The sequence below is a fragment of the Lonchura striata genome, chromosome 1A (assembly GCF_050655825.1).
Source record: "Lonchura striata isolate lonStrDom1 chromosome 1A, ASM5065582v1, whole genome shotgun sequence".
Lineage (NCBI taxonomy): Eukaryota > Metazoa > Chordata > Aves > Passeriformes > Estrildidae > Lonchura > Lonchura striata.
The window spans coordinates 10,724,086-10,739,798 of NC_140741.1; the positions used below are offsets into that span (position 1 = coordinate 10,724,086).

The 15,713-nt window shown below is 51.5% G+C and overlaps 1 long non-coding RNA gene across 7 annotated transcripts in view; it reads left to right on the forward strand.

The window, feature by feature from the left end:
- Positions 1-9,312: 9,312 nt before the first annotated feature.
- Positions 9,313-15,713, forward strand: part of LOC146763373 (uncharacterized) — a 66,348-nt gene continuing 59,947 nt past the window's right edge. For 6 of the 7 annotated variants that reach the window (XR_014952108.1, XR_014952105.1, XR_014952103.1 and 3 more), the window contains exon 1: positions 9,313-14,273. This is a non-coding gene — a long non-coding RNA (uncharacterized LOC146763373). The remainder of the gene's footprint in view (positions 14,274-15,713) is intronic. The other variant, XR_014952104.1, reaches the window with a different exon arrangement.

The window sequence follows — 15,713 nt, forward strand, 5'->3', positions numbered from 1 at the left end:
GCTTCAGCCGAAAGACGACGTCGACCAGAGCTTGGCTTCGGACAGCTCCAGAGAGCCCTAGTGTGCGTCTGCACTAGACTGCATAATAGCGAAAAGCTTTGGCAGTGTGTCTCGCAGGGAGATAGCTTAGGAGCGCAGCGCACTTATGCCTCCCTTGTCCAGAAACACGATTTTACTGCACACTCCAAAAACACTGCTCTTTCCATGGTACTATGTAAGCTCCTGTCTGACGGCCGTTCTCTTCTGCCCACTCTTGCCCAGCTGGTTGTTGCAGCGTGCACGTGCCGTCCTGGCATTGAGTGCACAGTGAAAGCAATCGCAAAAGTCCAGCAGCTTCTGACTCCCAAACACAAGGCGCTTGTCTACGTTCTTGCTTCTCGAGACTTCCACAGAGTCCTTCATTTCTGCAGCTGCCATCGAGTTCTCTGCATCTCGAGCCTTCGGGGACGAGCACGAAATTCCCAGGAGCGGCTGCATCAGAACGAAGTCAAAACCCAGGAAAGTTGTCTCGGAACACCTTCAATAAAGCATGCCAGCAGTGCATTGAAGAGGCAGGGAGCTTTAGTCACCTTCCTCTAGCAGTGCCAAGGCTCTGCACACAATGTCGTCTCCCTGCGGCTTCGTTCTTCGCCCTCGTACAAGCTACCGCTCTGTCCGGCTCCCGGAGCAGGAGAAGCGGCTGCTTCGCGCACACAACAGCGGAGCGGCAGCCGTACGCTCCGAAGCGCTGCTTCAGCCGAAAGACGCCGGCCACCGGCGCTTGGCTTCGGACAGCAGCCGAGAGCCGTAGTGTGCGTCTGCACTAAACTGCATCATAGCGAAAAGCTTTGGCAGTGTGTCTCGCAGGGAGATAGCTTAGGAGCGCAGCGCACTTATGCCTCCCTTGTCCAGAAACACGATTTTACTGCACACTCCAAAAACACTGCCCTTTCCAGGGCAAGATGCCAGATGCTCTCTGATGGCCGTGCTCCCTTCCTACTCTTGCCCAGCTCGTTGTTTTAACGTGCACGTGCCGTCCTGGCATTCAGTGCACAGTGAAAGCAATTGCAAAAGTCCAGCAGCTGCTGACTCCCAAACACAAGGCGCTGGCTATGTTCTTGCTTCTCAACAACTCAACGCAGCCCTTCATTTCTGCAGTTGCCATCGAGGTCTCTGCATGTCGGAGACTCAGAGGACGAGCACGAGTTTCCCAGGAGGGGCTGCATCAGGACGAATTCAAAATTCATGAAAATTGTCCTGAAACACCTTCCATAAGTATGCTAGAAGGAAATTGAAGAGGCAGCCGAGCGGCCACCACGGTCCTCTAGCAGTCCTTAGGGTGTGCGCAAACACCCGGTGCTCTTCGGCTTCGTTCTTCGCCCTCGTACAAGCTACCGCTCTGTCCGGCTCCCGGAGCAGGAGAAGCGGCTGCTTCGCGCACACAACAGCGGAGCGGCAGCCGTACGCTCCGAATCGCTGCTTCAGCCGAAAGACGACGTCGACCAGAGCTTGGCTTCGGACAGCTCCAGAGAGCCCTAGTGTGCGTCTGCACTAGACTGCATAATAGCGAAAAGCTTTGGCAGTGTGTCTCGCAGGGAGATAGCTTAGGAGCGCAGCGCACTTATGCCTCCCTTGTCCAGAAACACGATTTTACTGCACACTCCAAAAACACTGCTCTTTCCATGGTACTATGTAAGCTCCTGTCTGACGGCCGTTCTCTTCTGCCCACTCTTGCCCAGCTGGTTGTTGCAGCGTGCACGTGCCGTCCTGGCATTGAGTGCACAGTGAAAGCAATCGCAAAAGTCCAGCAGCTTCTGACTCCCAAACACAAGGCGCTTGTCTACGTTCTTGCTTCTCGAGACTTCCACAGAGTCCTTCATTTCTGCAGCTGCCATCGAGTTCTCTGCATCTCGAGCCTTCGGGGACGAGCACGAAATTCCCAGGAGCGGCTGCATCAGAACGAAGTCAAAACCCAGTAAAGTTGTCTCGGAACACCTTCAATAAAGCATGCCAGCAGTGCATTGAAGAGGCAGGGAGCTTTAGTCACCTTCCTCTAGCAGTGCCAAGGCTGTGCACACAATGTCGTCTCCCTGCGGCTTCGTTCTTCGCCCTCGTACAAGCTACCGCTCTGTCCGGCTCCCGGAGCAGGAGAAGCGGCTGCTTCGCGCACACAACAGCGGAGCGGCAGCCGTACGCTCCGAAGCGCTGCTTCAGCCGAAAGACGCCGGCCACCGGCGCTTGGCTTCGGACAGCAGCCGAGAGCCGTAGTGTGCGTCTGCACTAAACTGCATCATAGCGAAAAGCTTTGGCAGTGTGTCTCGCAGGGAGATAGCTTAGGAGCGCAGCGCACTTATGCCTCCCTTGTCCAGAAACACAATTTTACTGCACACTCCAAAAACACTGCCCTTTCCAGGGCAAGATGCCAGATGCTCTCTGATGGCCGTGCTCCCTTCCTACTCTTGCCCAGCTCGTTGTTTTAACGTGCACGTGCCGTCCTGGCATTCAGTGCACAGTGAAAGCAATTGCAAAAGTCCAGCAGCTGCTGACTCCCAAACACAAGGCGCTGGCTATGTTCTTGCTTCTCGACAACTCAACGCAGCCCTTCATTTCTGCAGTTGCCATCGAGGTCTCTGCATGTCGGAGACTCAGAGGACGAGCACGAGTTTCCCAGGAGGGGCTGCATCAGGACGAATTCAAAATTCATGAAAATTGTCCTGAAACACCTTCCATAAGTATGCTAGAAGGAAATTGAAGAGGCAGCCGAGCGGCCACCACGGTCCTCTAGCAGTCCTTAGGGTGTGCGCAAACACCCGGTGCTCTTCGGCTTCGTTCTTCGCCCTTGTACAAGCTACCACTCTGTCCGGCTCCCGGAGCAGGAGAAGCGGCTGCTTCGCGCACACAAGAGGGGAGCGGCAGCCGTACGCTCCGAAGCGCTGCTTCAGCCGAAAGACGCCGGCCACCGGCGCTTGGCTTCGGACAGCTCCGGAGACCCGTAGTGTGCGTCTGCACTAGACTGCAGGATAACGAAAAGCTTTAGCAGTCTGTCTAGCAGGGAGATAGCTTAGGAGCGCAGCGCACTTATGCCTCCCTTGTCCAGAAACACGGATTTGCTGCACACTCCAAAAACACTGCTCTTTTCATGGTACTATGTAAGCTCCTGTCTGACACCCGTTTTCTTCTGCCCACTCTTGCCCAGCTGGTTGTTTCAGCGTGCACATGCCGTCCTGGCATTGAGTGCACAGTGAAAGCAATCGCAAAAGTCCAGCAGCTGCTGACTCCCAAACACAGAGGCTCTTGTCTACGTTCTTGCTTCTCGACACTTCCACAGAGTCCTTCATTTCTGCAGCTGCCATCGAGTGCTCTGCATCTCGAGCCTTCGGGGACGAGCACGAAATTCCCAGGAGCGGCTGCATCAGAACGAAGTCAAAACCCAGGAAAGTTGTCTCGGAACACCTTCAATAAAGCATGCCAGCAGTGCATTGAAGAGGCAGGGAGCTTTAGTCACCTTCCTCTAGCAGTGCCAAGGCTGTGCACACAATGTTGTCTCCCTGCGGCAACGTTCTTCGCCCTCGTACAAGCTACCGCTCTGTCCGGCTCCCGGAGCAGGAGAAGCGGCTGCTTCGCGCACACAACAGCGGAGCGGCAGCCGTACGCTCCGAAGCGCTGCTTCAGCCGAAAGACGCCGGCCACCGGCGCTTGGCTTCGGACAGCTCCGGAGAGCCGTAGTGTGCGTCTGCACTAAACTGCATCATAGCGAAAAGCTTTAGCAGTCTGTCTCGCAGGGAGATAGCTTAGGAGCGCAGCGCACTTATGCCTCCCTTGTCCAGAAACACGATTTTACTGCACACTCCAAAAACAGTGCTCTTTCCAGGGCAATATATAAGCTGCTTTCTGACAGCCGTGATCCTTCGATTGCTCTTGCCCAGCTCGTTGTTTTAACGTGCACATGCCGTCCTGGCATTGAGTGCACAGTGAAAGCAATCGCAAAAGTCCAGCAGCTGCTGACTCCCAAACACAAGGCGCTGGCTATGTTCTTGCTTCTCGACAACCCAACGCAGCCCTTCATTTCTGCAGTTGCCATCGAGGTCTCTGCATGTCGGAGACTCAGAGGACGAGGACGAGTTTCCCAGGAAGGGCTGCATCAGGACGAATTCAAAATTCATGAAAATTGTCCTGGAACACCTTCCATAAGGATGCTAGAAGGGAATTGACGAGGCAGGCGAGCGGCCACCACGGTCCACTAGCAGTCCTCAGGGTGCGCGCAGAAGCCCGGTGCTCTGCGGCTTCGTTCTTCGCCCTCGTACAAGCTACCGCTCTGTCCGGCTCCCGGAGCAGGAGAAGTGGCTGCTTCGCGCACACAACAGCGGAGCGGCAGCTGTACGCTCCGAAGCGCTGCTTCAGCCGAAAGACGCCGGCCACCGGCGCTTGGCTTCGGACAGCAGCCGAGAGCCGTAGTGTGCGTCTCCACTAGACTGCATCATAGCGAAAAGCTTTGGCAGTGTGTCTCGCAGAGAGAAAGCATAGCAGCGCAGCGCACTTATGCCTCCCTTGTCCAGAAACACGGATTTGCTGCACACTCCGAAAACACTGCTCTTTCATGGTAATATGTAAGCTGCTGTCTGACGCCCGTTCTCTTCTGCCCACTCTTGCCCAGCCGGTTGTTGCAGCGTGCACGTGCCGCCCTGGCATTGAGTGCGCAGTGAAAGCAATCGCAAAAGTCCAGCAGCTGCTGACTCCCAAACACAAGGCTCTTGTCTACGTTCTTGCTTCTCGACACTTCAACGGAGCCCTTCATTTCTGCCGCTGCCATCGAGTTCTCTGCATCTCGAGCCTTCGGGGACGAGCACGAAATTCCCAGGAACGGCTGCATCAGAACGAAGTCAAAACCCAGGAAAGTTGTCTCGGAACACCTTCAATAAAGCATGCCAGCAGTGCATTGAAGAGGCAGGGAGCTTTAGTCACCTTCCTCTAGCAGTGCCAAGGCTGTGCATACAATGTCGTCTCCCTGCGGCTTCGTTCTTCGCCCTCGTACAAGCTACCGCTCTGTCCGGCTCCCGGAGCAGGAGAAGCGGCTGCTTCGCGCACACAACAGCGGAGCGGCAGCCGTATGCTCCGAAGCGCTGCTTCACCCGAAAGACGCCGACGACTGGCGCTTGGCTTCGGACAGCAGCCGAGAGCCGTAGTGTGCGTCTGCACTAAACTGCACCATAGCGAAAAGCTTTAGCAGTCTGTCTAGCAGGGAGATAGCTTAGGAGCGCAGCGCACTTATGCCTCCCTTGTCCAGAAACACGATTTTACTGCACACTCCAAAAACACTGCCCTTTCCAGGGCAAGATGCCAGATGCTCTCTGATGGCCGTGCTCCCTTCCTGCTCTTGCCCAGCTCGTTGTTTTAACGTGCACATGCCGTCCTGCCATTCAGTGCACAGTGAAAGCAATCGCAAAAGTCCAGCAGCTGCTGACTCCCAAACACCAGGCGCTGGCTATGTTCTTGCTTCTCGACAACCCAACTCAGTCCTTCATTTTTGCAGTTGCCATCGAGGTCTCTGCATGTCGGAGCCTCAGAGGACGAGCACGAGTTTCCCAGGAGGGGCTCCATCAGGACGAATTCAAAACTCAGGAAAATTGTCCTGGAACACCTTCCATAAGTATGCTAGAAGGGAATTGAAGAGGCAGCCGAGCGGCCACCACAGTCCACTAGCAGTCCTTAGGGTGCGCGCAGAAGCCCGGTGCTCTGCGGCTTCGTTCTACGCCCTCGTACAAACTACCGCTCTGTCTGGCTCCCGGAGCAGGAGAAGCAGCTGCTTCGCGCACACAACAGCGGAGCGGCAGCCGTACGCTCCGAAGCGCTGCTTCAGCCGAAAGACGACGTCGACCAGAGCTTGGCTTCGGACAGCAGCCGAGAGCCGTAGTGTGCGTCTGCAGTAGACAGCATGATAGCGAAAAGCTTTGGCAGTGTGTCTCGCAGGGAAAAAGCTTACCAGCACAGCGGACTTATCCCGATCTTGCCCAGAAACATGGACTTGCCTCACACTCCAAAGACACTGCTCTTTCCTGGGCAGGCAAGAAAATGCTCTCACATGGCCGTGCTCTCTTCCTGCTCCTGCCCAGCTCGTAGTTTTAAGCGCGCACATCCCACCCTGGCATTCAGTGCACAGTGAAGGCAATTGCAAAATCCAGCAGCTGCTCACTCTTGGCCAAACACTATGCTCTTGCTTCCCGAGAATTTCAGCGCTGCCCTTCTTTTCTGCAGCTGCCACCGAGGTCTCTGCATCTCGGAGCCTCAGGGGACGAGCAGGAATTTCCCAGAAGGGACTGCATCAGGACGAAATCAAAACGCTGGAAAGTAGTCCTGGAACACCTGCCATAAGCATGCCAGCAGTGAATTGAAGGGGCAGGGAGCTGCAGCCACTGTCCTTTAGCAGGCTGAAGAATGCACACACAAGCCGGCTTCGTTCTTCGCCTCGTACAAGCCACCGCTCTCTGCGGCTCCCGGAGGCGAAGAAGTGGCTGCTTCGTGCACAGATGAGGGCAGCGGCAGCCGCAGGCTCCGAAGCGCGGCTTCGGCAGAAAGACGCCGGGGGAGCGGCACTTCCCTCCGGACAGCTCCGGACAGCCCTAGTCTGCGTCCTGAGCGGACTGCATCGTAGCGAAAAGCTTTGCCAGTGTGTCTCGCAGGGGAAAAGCTTACCAGCACAGCGGACTTATCCCGATCTTGCCCAGAAACATGGACTTGCCTCACACTCCAAAGACACTGCTCTTTCCTGGGCAGGCTAGAAAATGCTCTCAGATGGCCGTGCTCTCTGCCTGCTCCTGCCCAGCTCGTAGTTTTAAGCGCGCACATCCCACCCTGGCATTCAGTGCACAGTGAAGGCAATTGCAAAATCCAGCAGCTGCTCATTCCCACACACATGCCGCTGTTTATACTCTTGCTTCCCGAGAATTTCAGCGCTGCCCTTCTTTTCTGCAGCTGCCACCGAGGTCTCTGCATCTCGGAGCCTCAGGGGACGAGCAGGAATTTCCCAGCAGGGACTGCATCAGGGCGAAGTCAAAACGCAGGAAAGTAGTCCTCGAACACCTGCCATAAGCATGCCGGCAGTGAATTGAAGGGGCAGGGAGCTGCAGCCACTGTCCTTTAGCAGGCCGAAGAATGCACACACAAGCCGGCTTCGTTCTTCGCCTCGTACAAGCCACCGCTCTCTGCGGCTCCCGGAGGCGAAGAAGTGGCTGCTTCGTGCACAGATGAGGGCAGCGGCAGCCGCAGGCTCCGAAGCCCGGCTTCGGCAGAAAGACGCCCGGGGGAGCGGCACTTCCCTCCGGACAGCTCCGGACAGCCCTAGTCTGCGTCCTGAGCGGACTGCATCGTAGCGAAAAGCTTTGCCAGTGTGTCACGCAGGGGAAAAGCTTACCAGCACAGCGGACTTATCCCGATCTTGCCCAGAAACATGGACTTGCCTCACACTCCAAAGACACTGCTCTTTCCTGGGCAGGCTAGGAAATGCTCTCACATGGCCGTGCTCTCTGCCTGCTCCTGCCCAGCTCGTAGTTTTAAGCGCGCACATCCCACCCTGGCATTCAGTGCACAGTGAAGGCAATTGCAAAATCCAGCAGCTGCTCACTCTTGGCCAAACACTATGCTCTTGCTTCCCGAGAATTTCAGCGCTGCCCTTCATTCCGCAGCTGCCATCGAGCTCTCTGCATCTCGGAGCCTCAGGGGACGAGCAGGAATTTCCCAGCAGGGACTGCATCAGGACGAAGTCACAACGCTGGAAAGTAGTCCTCGAACACCTGCCATAAGCATGCCAGCAGTGAATTGAAGGGGCAGGGAGCTGCAGCCACTGTCCTTTAGCAGGCCGAAGAATGCGCACACAAGCCGGCTTCGTTCTTCGCCTCGTACAAGCCACCGCTCTCTGCGGCTCCCGGAGGCGAAGAAGCGGCTGCTTCGTGCACAGATGAGGGCAGCGGCAGCCGCAGGCTCCGAAGAGCGGCTTCGGCAGAAAGACGCCGGGGGAGCGGCACTTCCCTCCGGACAAGGCAAGTCCATGTTTCTGGGCAAGATCGGGATAAGTCCGCTGTGCTGGTAAGCTTTTCCCCTGCGAGACACACTGGCAAAGCTTTTCGCTACGATGCAGTCCACTCAGGACGCAGACTACGGCTGTCCGGAGCTATCCGGAGGGACGTGCCGCTCCCCCGGGCGTCTTTCTGCCAAATCCATGCTTCGGAGCCTGCGGCTGCCGCTGCCCTCATCTGTGCACGAAGCAGCCGCTTCTTCGCCTCCGGGAGCCGCAGAGAGCGGTGGCTTGTACGAGGCGAAGAACGAAGCCGGCTTGTGCGCGCATTCTTCGGCCTGCTAAAGGACAGTGGCTGCAGCTCCCTGCCCCTTCAATTCACTGCCGGCATGCTTATGGCAGGTGTTCCAGGACTACTTTCCTGCGTTTTGACTTCGTCCTGATGCAGTCCCTGCTGGGAAATTCCTGCTCGTCCCCTGAGGCTCCGAGATGCAGAGACCTCGGTGGCAGCTGCAGAAAAGAAGGGCAGCGCTGAAATTCTCGGGAAGCAAGAGCATAGTGTTTGGCCAAGAGTGAGCAGCTGCTGGATTTTGCAATTGCCTTCACTGTGCACTGAATGCCAGGGTGGGATGTGCGCGCTTAAAACTACGAGCTGGGCAGGAGCAGGCAGAGAGCACGGCCATGTGAGAGCATTTTCTAGCCTGCCCAGGAAAGAGCAGTGTCTTTGGAGTGTGAGGCAAGTCCATGTTTCTGGGCAAGATCGGGATAAGTCCGATGTGCTGGTAAGCTTTTCCCCTGCGAGACACACTGCCAAAGCTTTTCGCTACGATGCAGTCCGCTCAGGACGCAGACTAGGGCCGTCCGGAGCTGTCCGGAGGGAAGTGCCGCTCCCCCGGGCGTCTTTCTGCCGAAGCCGGGCTTCGGAGCCTGCGGCTGCCACTGCCCTCATCTGTGCACGAAGCAGCCGCTTCTTCGCCTCCGGGAGCCGCAGAGAGCAGTGGCTTGTACGAGGCGAAGAACGAAGCCGGCTTGTGTGTGCATTCTTCAGCCTGCTAAAGGACAGTGGCTGCAGCTCCCTGCCCCTTCAATTCACTGCTGGCATGCTTATGGCAGGTGTTCCAGGACTACTTTCCTGCGTTTTGACTTCGTCCTGATGCAGTCCCTGCTGGGAAATTCCTGCTCGTCCCCTGAGGCTCCGAGATGCAGAGACCTCGGTGGCAGCTGCAGAAAAGAAGGGCAGCGCTGAAATTCTCGGGAAGCAAGAGCATAATGTTTGGCCAAGAGTGAGCAGCTGCTGGATTTTGCAATTGCCTTCACTGTGCACTGAATGCCAGGGTGGGATGTGCGCGCTTAAAACTACGAGCTGGGCAGGAGCAGGCAGAGAGCACGGCCATCTGAGAGCATTTTCTAGCCTGCCCAGGAAAGAGCAGTGTCTTTGGAGTGTGAGGCAAGTCCATGTTTCTGGGCAAGATCGGGATAAGTCCGCTGTGCTGGTAAGCTTTTCCCCTGCGAGACACACTGGCAAAGCTTTTCGCTACGATGCAGTCCACTCAGGACGCAGACTAGGGCTGTCCGGAGCTGTCCGGAGGGAAGTGCCGCTCCCCCGGGCGTCTTTCTGCCGAAGCCGGGCTTCGGAGCCTGCGGCTGCCACTGCCCTCATCTGTGCACGAAGCAGCCGCTTCTTCGCCTCCGGGAGCCGCAGAGAGCGGTGGCTTGTACGAGGCGAAGAACGAAGCCGGCTTGTGCGCGCATTCTTCGGCCTGCTAAAGGACAGTGGCTGCAGCTCCCTGCCCCTTCAATTCACTGCTAGCATGCTTATGGCAAGTGTTCCAGGACTACTTTCCTGTGTTTTGACTTCGTCCTGATGCAGTCCCTGCTAGGAAATTCGTGCTCGTTCCCTGAGGCTCCGAGATGCAGAGACCTGGGTGGCAGCTGCAGAAAAGAAGGGCAGCGCTGTATTTCTTGGGTAGCAAGTGCATAGTGTTTGGCCAAGAGTGAGCAGCTGCTGCATTTTGCAATTGCCTTCACTGTGCACTGAATGCCAGGGTGGGATGTGCACGCTTAAAACTACGAGCTGGGCAGGAGCAGGCAGAGAGCACGGCCATCTGACAGCAGTTTGCAGCTTGCCCTGGAAAGAGTAGTCTTTCTGGAGTGTGCAGCAAGTCCATGTTTCTGGGCAAGATCGGGATAAGTCCGCTGTGCTGGTAAGCTTTTCCCCTGCGAGACACACTGGCAAAGCTTTTCCCTGCAATGTAGTCCAGTAGGGAGTCGTGGTGATTTCGCTCCCTTCAGACCTTGGCAACTCGTTTGCGGACCCTTCCATTATCTTTAATGAATCAGAGTCTTCAGTTGGTGTGTGGAGTTGTGTTGTTGCATGTTTTTTTTATTTTGCAATAGCATGGTTTGTTCCTATGTACCCCCCACTTTCAACTTGATTTGTCCCTAGTTTTCCCTCCTTGCCCTATGTGTCAATCCTCCCCTAAAGTCCTGAGTTATTCCCTTGTCCCCTCCCAGGCAGCCTGTCAGTCACTCTGTATCCCTTCCCATACATCTAGAAGCTTCCATTCTACGTGCCGGGTGATTGGGCAAGGGCTTGGGGCCCCTCCCATATCCATCTCTCATTGGTAGCCATATTTGTCTGCCCATTCAAGATCCACTCCTCCTTGTACTCGCATAGGCTGACCAAGTCCCCTCTGTTTTAGTACATAAGATATTGCAAGCCGCCTGTTTGTGCTCTTGTTAGCTGGCATTATGCAGGTGTTGTTGGGCTCTGCTGGGCTACAGTAAACTTTGGATTCAGCCCCTAACAAGAGACTCTCTTCTTTGCTATGCCATGGGATTCCGCTGCGCCTGTCAGACCCACAAAGCACTCTCCAAAGCCCTGCTGGGCTCAGTGGAGGGTGCTTCCATTTGCCCTTCTCGCCCCATTGGAGAGCTAGCTGGGGCAGAAAGGGACTGAGAACTGGGATTTGGGGTGAGAGCGTGGCAGTGGTGACTTTTGGTTTAAGTTGACTGAAATTTTTCAGGGATGAAAGAACAGTGATGTTAAACTTGGTCACAGGTAAAAAATGCTTGTTAATAATGCCCATGGGCTGCTACCACCTGACTGGAAATTTACTGGTGTCTGATTTGGAGCTGTCTTTCCTTTGGAGTGACTTTTCTAAAGAGTGATGGTGCTCCTTCGTGATCAGATTTTGCTGAAATGCAGAAAGATGCAAATCTCTTATGTGGGTGGGCAGTCCAATGGGAGTGTTTTGTCTAGACAGACTCTAGGAAAGATCTCCAAGACCATCAGGCCCAACTGTTTATTAGAGATGAAAGTTTTTAGGTAGGAAGTCTCAACATGAGTCAACCTGGCTGATAGAGTTCCTTGTGGAAACAATTTGCATTATTTTCCTGAACTATTGCTAAAGAGCCTGTCACAAGAGTCTACTCCTGCATAGCTGACAAAACATTGCAATGTATTGATTGCAACAACAGTGAAACAACAAATGTGATTTTTTTTAACTGTTAAGGTAAGTATCACTATTTATATTTTAGTAAAACTTGTTTTATTTTTCCTGTGAGTCTAAAGGCATACTGGGCACCTTTTCAGGATATGCAATGGGTGAAGACTGTGACACAGCACAGAATCACAGAATGGCGAGATAGGAAGGGACCTCTAGAATTCATCTTGAACCTCTTTCCTGCTCAAGCAGGGCCACTGAGAGCAGGTTGCTCAGAGCTGTGTCCAGAGACACCACAACACCTCTGGGCAAACTGTGCCAATGCTCAGTCACCTTTGGAGTGCAAAAATGTTTTGTAATGGTAGAGAGACCTTCCTCTGTCTCACTTTGTGCCCATTCACTCTTGTCCTGGCACTGGGCATCACTGAGAAGAGCCTGGCTCTGTCTTCCTTGCACCTTCCCAGGTAGTTATATACATTGACAAGACCCTCCCCCTTGAACCTTCTGCTCTCCAGACTAAGGATCCTCAGCTCTCTCAGTCTCTGCTAAGAGGAGGGAGGATTTAATACCTTCATTCATTCATTCATTAACTAATTTCCTGTGCTTTGGCTGAGTCACTTCCCTGTCATGCCCTGGGCAGCCCTCGTTGGGCACCCAGCCCTGTGCACCCCCAAACTGCAGCCTGTGGGTGTGGGCATGGTAAACATGGCAGTGCTGTGCCAAGTGTAGCTGGCACTGTGCAGGACATGACCATTTTGTAGGGGGCCTTCTTGTGGGATGCCTGTGGCACCCAAATTTTTCCCTTTTATGCTATACCCTGTCATAGACTTCAGTGTGTTTCTGAATTGGTGCATCTCTCAGCCTGTCTCTAAAAAGAAAAGTAAACAAGCCCCAGTAATTTGACCAGGAGAGGTCTACTCTTACTGAGACAGATCTACTTCTGTCAGTCTTATTTAAACCACATCATGCTGGTGGATCTGACAGTGTCACTAGGAAGTGGTACATCAGCAGTGAAGGAAGTTTTTTGTGAGAGAGACATTTGTAGAATGCTTTGATTGATTTTCCTCTTGGTGAGTGCAATGGACATTACCCAAACTTATCAGCAAGTACTCACTGAAATAATTTCCCTGCAGCAGCTGCCTTTGGAGTGGTTGCAAGACACGATTTTTAGTAACACTGAAGTGAAACTTTTCACCAAAACTCTGAGAGTAGGGTTAGAAATTCATTGAAAAGAGTCACCAGAGCTGTGTCCATTGAATCCCAAGCTATGTCCTGTTTCTCCAGTATGGTGATGCATTTGCTTCCCCTCTCCTTGGGGCTGCTCACAACCTTTGGGATTCCTGTTAGGTATTAAGTGAGGCTTTTTGAGCTCTCCTGGACCACAGTGGACTGTGCCAGCACCTCGCTGTGAGTGGGATTCCTCTCAGACCTCGTGAACCCACAAGTTTGTGATCCTTGGAGGGCTGTTGCTAAAAGTTGATGGCAGGGCCTGGTCTGATAATTCAATTCCTCCACCCACTCAGAGATGCAAAGGCATCAAATGTGAGCATTCCACTGCACTCAAGGAGATTTTTTAACAGGTACTTTTTTACAGATAGATAAGGATATCTTTGTTTAAGCATGCATGTGAATTAATTCAAATACCCTCTCCAGAACAATAGCAATGGTGCTATCTTGAATCTGTAACTAGGTTATTCTAGCAACTATAATAAATCCTATTTAATTACTTTATAAATATTAAATTAGTCAATAGCTAAGTGCTGCTAAGCCCTTTTGTGCCTTACCCTTTTGCACCATTATCCTTTGCACCTTTATTTTTTTTTATCCCTGGTCCTTGTGTAAATTATTCTGAACTGATTCTAATGCAATTTTCCTTTTTATGCTTCACCTGTGTAGTAAGTAATGGAGTAACCTTGCCACTGAACTCTGTTAAATTACATCTTCACAAATGTATGTTAAAACCTGCTTTCACTAATACCTTTAACAGTGATTTTTTGAGCAGCCTAACACATTCATTGGCCCCATCCATAAGCACACTCTGTGCTCACAAGAGCCTTGAGTTAAATTCTGTAAGGGCTCTCTCCAGTTCACCAGTTATACAGCCTGATTGCTGCTTATTCCTTGCTTTTAGGGCCTTTCCCCTCTTCCTTTCCTCCTCTGAATCTTGGATCTTTCCATTGCAGGTTTTTGAAAACAGCTGAGACAACACCTTTGATCCAGGTAAGAATGTTAACACCTTAGATCACCTGAGAGTGCACCATAGAATGCAGGAAAGTCGTGATGGATGAGGAAATGTACTGGTCTGGCTGCAGCCCAGCTCTCTGCACTCTGAAGTGCTGGTAGAGGCCCTTGTTTCTGAATATGAACAGATACATGCCAGGGTGGTGTCCAGCAGACTCCCTGAGAAAATATTTATGTTTACTAACTGGAAATGATTTTTAAATGGGGTGGATGATGGCTCGCTGTTGTCATTGCTATACAAGAGAATTGTCAGCCTTTTATTTCACCTTAAAAATAGGTGCTCTTGTGTCAAGAAGGAGGTGTGTTAATACTGGGAGGGTTGAGCTGAAAGCAGAAGACTGTTGATTGTAAACATGCTCAGGTTACCCTGCAGTGGGAATGACTCTTGATAAACCTGTGTGAGCAGCAGGCCAGTGATCCTCCAGCATGGTCAGAGATGTCTTTTTGCCTTTATTTCTTTCTGTCTTATGCGTTTGCCCAGGTGCTGCTTCCAGCATCCCCTGCTGGGTGAAGTGACAGAAATTAATGTTCTTTTTGTGATTTAGTTCTGAGTTTGTGGCTGTCCCAGCTGCCTGGCCTGACTCACACATGTGGAAATGGTGAGTAACCACATTTATGTAATCAGTATTGTTTGTTTTTATTGCACTGCTACACTCCAAGTTCAATTTTTTTTTCCTCATTTATTTACTTGTATCTTACAGCAGAGTTTTCAATATGGTTGGTGCATAGGTGTAAAAAGGAGGGGTTCTGTAACTCTCTGCAGATTGGTTTCCAAATGGAATTTTGAAACTTCTTTGGCAGGAGAAGACAACTATGTGCTGAAACCAGTTCAGGGCAGGTGAAGTGCCAATTTTATTTTCTTCTGTTCAGAAAATCAAACTATCAGCAAAGCTGGACTATTCTAACAATCCTGTTACAAAGAATGCACCTTTTAAATACCTTTAGGAAAACCAGCCAACTTAACCATGTTTTAAGTAAAAAGAGAAAAAAAAATGGTTTTTTTTTTCCCCTTCTTTCACTGTTATAACTGTAAGAAAGCTTGAAACTATCTGCTGTTATAAAAGAATGAAGATGTCAGGCCTTACCTTTCCCTAGACTGTGGGCAGGGCATACTGACATTCATCCTTCAATTTTGACATAATTTTTTCTTGATCTTAGAGATATTTCTTTAGCTGCAGGTATGTTCCAACTTTCCTAATGTATTTATGTTACCTCCCCATAGAATATTAGTGTTACCTGGATGTCAGCTGTGGACTTTTAATAAGAAAGTATTATGCTTGCAGCTCTTTTGAGTGTGAAAATCAAATTACAATGTCTAAACCAATGTTTAAATGCCTATTCTTTTCTAAATTTTCTTAGCTGTTTCTTGGGCTGATATTCTATAAAGCCTGATAACAATGCTTTAGGAGAACAAATTGATTGCTGATCTTTAGTAAATTGGAAGGAAAGTGAAATTGTAACTGGTGGGGAAACCAGGGGAAGACTTAGGAATGGCTTCTGTTTAGGAGGTGCAGGGTGTGAAATTAGACATTTCTCATTAAGTGAGAGAGGCAGGAGAAATAAGGGAGTCATCCTCTTACATGTAAATGTGTTTTTCATCTGAGTCTGACTAGAAGCAACAAAGTACTTTAAAAATAAATAACCAAAAGCACAGTTGCTCTTAAAGCTCATTTTATCATAGATCTTTTGCTGACATTGTTTTCTTATTGACGTCAGTGGAGGTTTCAAAAGCAATTGAAAGCAGCTGTCTGCTTCAAACACATGTTGAAGTCATCAGGAAAAGTGGTATAGAGTCTTTCCCTGGAATATACTTGAGACTAATCCAATATGTCTTTTCATCACAAATTTTAATCATCAGTTGCTGGCTTAGTTTGTATTTGCTGCAGTGGGTCTTGTACTAGAGCAGCTGTATCAGATAAGGGTGCACAGTAATATATAACTGGCTTTACCAAATCCATCAAACTCACTTTCATCTTAAATACAGTGTTATTTATTTTCCCTTTTTTTATTTTCCTCAGGCGCTATCAAAGTTTTTCTCT